Source organism: Mastomys coucha, unplaced genomic scaffold, assembly GCF_008632895.1.
Source record: "Mastomys coucha isolate ucsf_1 unplaced genomic scaffold, UCSF_Mcou_1 pScaffold21, whole genome shotgun sequence".
NCBI lineage: Eukaryota > Metazoa > Chordata > Mammalia > Rodentia > Muridae > Mastomys > Mastomys coucha.
The window spans coordinates 75,697,454-75,704,493 of NW_022196904.1; the positions used below are offsets into that span (position 1 = coordinate 75,697,454).

The window sequence follows — 7,040 nt, forward strand, 5'->3', positions numbered from 1 at the left end:
TCTCTCTCTCTCTCTCTCTCTCTCTCTCTCTCTCTCTCTCTCTCTCTCTCTCTCTCTCTGTAACTGTTACCCAAGAATGGACTTTTATGATATGAAAATAAAAAATAAAATCTTCACTGAGCAGATTGGTGAATGTAGTTATAGAAAAAATTGAACTTACGGTGGAATAATAATAAATTCTCCCTTAACCCTAACTAAATTTTGTTTATATTCTGCTATAAGGACAAAAAAGAAATAGGGATCCTGCCAAGATCATTTTTTACTTCTTTAAAAGATTATTCTCATCCTTCGATGTAGTTCTCTTTACTCGCAGCCTGTAAAAAATTCAGACTTCAAGTTCTTGTCATACACGTATTTTACTTGCTTAGAGTAACACCAAGAAATTTTATATTATTTGTGACTATTGTGAAAGGTATTATTTCCCTAATTTCTTTCTCAGCCTGTTTATCCTTGGAGAGAGGAAGGTCACTGATTTGTTTGAGCTAATTTTATATCCAGCCACTTTGCTGAAGTTGTTTATCAGGTTTAGAAGTTCTCTGGTGGAATTTTTTGAGTCACTTAAATATACTATCATATCACCTGCAAATAGTGATATTTTGACTTCTTCCTTTCCAATTTGTGTCTCCTTGACCTCCTTTTGTTGTCTAATTACTCTGGCTAGGACTTCAAGTACAATATTGAATAGGTAGGGAGAAAGTAGACAACCTTGTCTAGTCCCTTATTGTAGTGGGATTGCTTCAAGTTTCTCTCTATTTACTTTGATGCTGTCTACTAGTTTTCTGTATATTTCTTTCATTATGTTTAGTTATGGACCTTGAAATTCTGATCTTCCCAAGACTTTTATCGTGAAGGGGTGTTGGATTTTGTCAAATGCTTTCTCTGCATCTAATGAAATGATCATGTGTTTTTTTTCCCCTTTGCGTTTGTTTGAGTGGATTACATTGATGGATTTCCATATATTGAACCATCCCTGCATTCCTGGGATGAAACCTACTTGATTGTGATGGATGATCATTTTGATGTGTTCTTGGATTCCGTTTCCAAGAGTTTTATTGAATATTTTTACATCAATATTCATAAGGGAAATTAGTCTGAAGTCTTTTCTTTGTTGGATCTTTGTATGGTTTAGGTATCAGAGTAATTGTGGCTTCATAGAATGAATTGGATAGTGTTCCTTCTGTTTCCATTTTGTGGAATAATTTGAAGAGTACAGGTATTAGGTCTTCTCTGAAGGTCTGATAGAATTCTGCACTAAACTCATCTGGTCCTGAGCTTTTTTTTTTGGTTTGGAGACTATTAATGACTGCTTCTATTTCATTAGGGGTTATGGGACTGTTTAGGTCATTTATCTGATCCTGATTTAACTTTGGTACCTGGTATCTGTCTAGAAAATTGTCCATGTCATTCAGATTTTTCTGTTTTGTTGAGTATAGGCTTTTGTAGTAGGATTTGCAACCAAAGAGTATACAAGGAGAGACTCATGGCTTTAGCCTCATATGTAGCAGAGGATGACCTTGTGGGACATCAATAAGAGGTGACGCCCTGGGTCTTGTGAAGGCTTGATGCCTCAATGTAGGGAAATCCCAGGACTGGGGAGCAGAACTTGATGGGTTAGTGAGTAGGGGGAGGTGGAAGGGGAAGGGGGAGTTCGAAGGGAAAATGAGGAAAGGGGACAAAATTTGAAATGTAAATAAAGAACTATCTAAAAATAATAAAATAAATAAATTTTCTTACTTTACATGATATAGAGTTCTTGAAATTTAAAATATAGAGTTCAAAATGCCATCTTTTGTGTGTGTGTGTGTGTGTGTGTGTGTGTGTGTGTGTGTGTGAGTTTTTATGTTTTTCTCACCAGACAATGTTGCACACTTACCGCACACACTAACCTTTGTAAGGGTCTATGCTCTACAGTTCCTTGTTTTGTTTGTTCACTTGTTAGTTTTTTAGTTCTATGAAGGTGCTTGTCCGTTACTCATATGCTTGAAGAAGTGTAATATTTTAGCTTGGCTTATAAATCTACTGCAATATTCAATAATGCAATATGTCTCTGGGGGTATTTCATCTTCTCTGTGATTAATTCCAACAATTAAATCTGATGCTGGTGATGATGTGGGGTAAGGTTATCACTTGTCCATTGTAGGTGTGAATAAAAACTTACACAAACACTATGGAAATTAGTGTGCCAGTTACTTGAGATATTGGGAATGGATCTACTTTATATTCAACATAATCATTTTTGGGAATATACACAAAGGACTCAATATCTTACTGTAGAAACAATTTCGCAGACATTCCCATTGCTGTTCTATTGATAACAGCAAGAAACTAGAAGCATAGTACATGCCCATTGACAGATGAAGGACTAATGATAATATTTAGCTCCTAAAATTAAAATCATTAAGTTGGCAGGTAAAATTTGAAGCTAAGAAAATCATCCTGAGTAAAGTAACCTGGGAACAACAAGACATATAGTATATATTCTCTTATATATGAATATTAGTTCATTTTCAATAGGCATGGTATTATATATATAACAACAGAAATTAGGAATAAAGTAAGTATTTAGGGGGGCTGGAAGGAACTGTTAAGGTAGGGAAAATAGAATATATAGTTATGAAGAGACAGGGGAGATTACAATGGAAAGATTAAATAAACAGAGGAAAGCAAAGAGAAGTAAGGAAGGGAGTATGAGGAGGGGCTACCAGTAGTAAGGACAACTTGAAGGGTCACATAGAAATTTACAACAGTATAAACTTATCAAAATAAAGCATATATGAAATAAGTCTTAATAGAATCACCAAATAATGGGGAGATATTGCCCCAACTATACATTTCTTGACACGAAATGAAGCTTCCAATGCCAAGAATGGGGTGCTGGTCAAATGGACCTCAAGTAACCCACAAACAAGGTTATTGTTTGTTCCCCCAAACTGATTATCAAAAACAACTATAAACCTCATTGATTGTGGAGAATAAAGCTCATACATAACTAGAGCCTTTATTCCTACTGACTCATGTTCATGGTACTAGAAGGTACTCTACATACTATCAGAGAAGCTCAATGGCAGCCCAGCTAGAAACTCTTAATAAATAACAGTGACTTGTTTGCATAATATGCAGATACAAATGTTCCACAATATTGTGAAGATAACCAATAAATATCTGATTGGACTTAAGGCCCACTCTACAAGATGGAATCCATATCTGACATTTCTCTCTTGGCCAATAATCTGAAACTACATAGTCGGGGCCAATGAGAAAACCAAATGATACTGTGCTACTAAAAGAACATCAAAATGAAATGACTCTTAACATTCTGCTACACCTATAGATCAGCGTTTCATTTAACCAGCATCAGAGAGACTTCTTCCTGCTGGAGATGGGCCCTGATACAGAGACAGACAAAATGAAAATATGCAGAAAGGGAGAGAATTTAGAAGACTTTACCATAAATAGGAAGTTTTTATCAAAATTCTCCAGTCAGGGCTCAGGGAACTATTCAGAAGAGTAAGTAGAAATATTTTAAGATCGAGTGTAAATGCACACTCCAGGTAAACTCTTTCAAACACACTAGGACTGATACCCATATGAACTCACCAACTGTGGCAGCTTGTATAGGGCCTGCAGTGGTTCAAGTCAGATGGGTGACACAACTAATAGTATAAGTCGACGTGTTTGGCCATCACTAAGCCAGAAGCTGTTGGTAATTGAAAATCTTTAAAATCCTTTTCTCTCAGGTTGTATCTCACTGAGCATACAAATCACACTTTAAGGGAGGCCCCATATCTTGCTATATAACAGCAAACACAAAATGATCTCAATGACTTTTTTGGAGCTGTTTCATTTAACAATCTCTTTATTATGAATTATATAGCTTACTTTTCTTTTGATTATTTATTATTGTCTCTGATTTTGTGTATCATATATTCTTCATGCGCATCTGTTTCATATATTTTTTTTATTTCTTTTTTCTGTTTTTTTTTTGTTTTATTCCTGAATTTTTAATTGGCCTGTTTGTTTTCTAAAAAGAGAGAAAGAAGGTATGGAATTGGGTAGGTGAAGAGATGGAGAGAATCTGGGTGAAGAAGAGGTTATCAGGAAATTATGATCAGAATATACCATATGAAATTATTTCAAAGGAAAAGAAATATATATCTGGGGAGTAGAAATGTAGTTCATTAGTTAAGAGATTGTGATCTTTTTCGTAGGACATTAATTTGTTTCCCATTATTCACATGGTTACTCATAAACAATTGTATCCAGTTCCATGGGACACTTCATGCATTCTTCTAACCTCAATGAACAACTGGCATTGAGATGATGCGCATCCATACATGAAATCAAAATACTCATATATATAAAATTATAAAAGATTTGAGAAATAAAATAAAATACATCTATGGACATAATTTTGCATCTGAAGGAACTGACAGCAACTGTAACTGCATGCAAAAGACCTACGCAGAACAGAGGAAATCTCAGAGTGAAGTGCTGATAATGCCAGGGGGGGTCTATGTTCAGCTCAGGTACTGTTGCAATTGAAGGCTTCTGGAAGAAGTAGAGTAGGTTTTCTTTAGGTATGTGACTCCAGAGAGGTTACCTATGCTCCTACAAACTATGCACTCACTGACAGCCCTGAGTGTGGGGTTAAAAAAAAAAAGAGCACATCAGGTTGGAGGGAATAATAGGAGTGGGATAGGACAGCAGTTGCAGAAGAAATAATGGGTGATGACCTTCAACAAAAGAGCATATGGATATCTGCCATTTTCAGTCTGCTGCTCTGAAGACACCATAGTCTGAAAGCCTCCCAGGCAGTATGCTGCACTCAGGGCAACTGGCAAGGGACCTTTCCCAAAGAACCCAGTGGTCTCAGAACCCATCACACCCCAACACTCCGCACCCAATTCCACTCCCCTTCCTGCCAGGATCTTCTGCAGGGACAGATCACCAGCTTTTCTGCTTCTCTGAAGACATCACAGCCTGAACATCTCCTAGGTGTTTAGCTGCACAGACGTAACTGGGCAACTGGGCAACTGATCCTACAATCTGAAAGCCTCCCTGGAGTTCTGCTGTACACAAGGCAACACACCCCACAGACTGAAGGCATTCCCGAACAGCTATATGCAGGGCAACAGCTTGAATCCTCCTCTGAAGAAAAACCCAATAATCTGAAGGCCTCACCAGAGATCTATTGCAGCCAGTTCAACAGATCAGCCACTTGTCTGCCTGTCTGAAGACTTCACAGCCAGAGGGCACCACAGGAGGTCTTCTACAGCCAGGGCCACAAGCCTACCGGTAGACATACAGGAATCCAGGGAAACAAGAGGCAGGCACCAGACAGAGATACCCAGACCAGCTTATACCAGCAATAACAACATGATAAGTGGCAAGCACAAGACCAGAAGAAAGAGAAGCCAATATACTTTGGCATCATCAGAACCCAGTTCTCCCATCATAGCAAGCCTAGATACACTAACACATTTGAAAATCAAGAAGCTGATCTAAAATCCTGCCTCATAAAAATAGTAGAGTCCTTTAAGGAGGATATAAATAACTCACTGAAAGAAATACAGGAAAATACAATCAAACAGGTAAAGGAATTGAACAAAGTGGTCCAAGACCCAAAAGTATAAGTAGAAACAATAAACACACACACACACACACACATACACACACACACACACAAATGGAAGCAAGCCCTGAAATGAAAAATCTAGGAAAGAGGTCAGAATTACAGATGTAAACATCACCAACAGAATATAAGAGATAGAAGAGAGAATCTCAGGTGTAGAAGATAACTAAGAAAATATTGGCACAACTGTCAAAAAAATTCAAAATATAAAAATCTTCTAACCCAAAACATCCAGGAAATCCAGAACACAATGGAAAGGCCAAATTTAACAATAATAGGAATAGAGGAAAGCAAAGATTCCCAGCTCAAAGGATCCTAAGACACCTTCAACAAAATCATAGAAGAAAACTTCCCCAATCTAAAGAAAGAGATGGATATAAATGTATAAGAAACATATAGAACACCGAATAGGTTGGACCAGAACAAAAAAATTTTCTCTTCACATAATAATCAAAATACTAAATGCACAGAACAAAGAAAGAATATTAAAACTGTAAGGGAAAAAGGCCAAGTAACATATAAAGACAGACCTATCAAAATTACACCAGATTTCTAAACAGAGACCTCAATACCCAGAAAAGCCTAGACATAAGTCATGCAGGCCCTAAGAGAACACAAATGCCAGCCCAAGCAACTATATCCAGCAAAATTCTCAATCAACATAGCTGGAGAAACCAAAATGTTCCAGGACAAAACCAAATTCAAACAACATCTATTGATCAATCCAACCCTACAGAGGATTCTAGAAGGAGAACTCCAACACAAGCACAGACAGTACCTACACCAAAGAAAAAACAAGATATTAATCATCTCACAACAAAGCCAGTAGGAGAGAATCACATGCATATAATGCCACCTACAACAACAAACATAACAGGAACTAACTGTGTTTAAAATCTCTCAATATCAATGGACTAAATTCCCCTATAAAAAAGACATAAGCTAACAGACTGAATATGCAAACAGGATCCAGTATTTTACTGCATACAAGAAACATACCTCAATGACAAAGAGAGAGACTACCTCAGAGTGAAAGGCTGATAACAAGTCTATTAAGCAAATCATCCCAAGAAAAAAGCTAGAGTTGCTATCCTAATATCCAATAAAATAGACTTTCAAACAAAAGTTATCAAGAAAGATAACGAAGTACAATTCATATTCGTCAAAGAAAAAATTCACCTAGAGAAAGTCTCAATTCAGAATATTTATGCCCCAAATGCAAGGGTACTCACATCCATTAAAAAAACTTTACTAAAGCTGAAAACACACATTGATCCCCACACAATAAAAGTGGGAGACTTCTATACCCCATTCTCACTAATGGACAGGTCATTGAAGACATTGTGAAACTAATAAAGGTTATGAACCAAATGCATTTAACAGATATCTACAGATCCTTTCACCCTGA

The 7,040-nt window shown here is 36.9% G+C and overlaps 1 protein-coding gene across 1 annotated transcript in view; it reads right to left on the bottom strand.

The window, feature by feature from the left end:
- Folh1b (folate hydrolase 1B) overlaps nucleotides 1-7,040 on the bottom strand; it is an 88,694-nt gene that overhangs the window by 33,941 nt on the left and 47,713 nt on the right. The gene's annotated exons all lie outside the window — the stretch shown is intronic.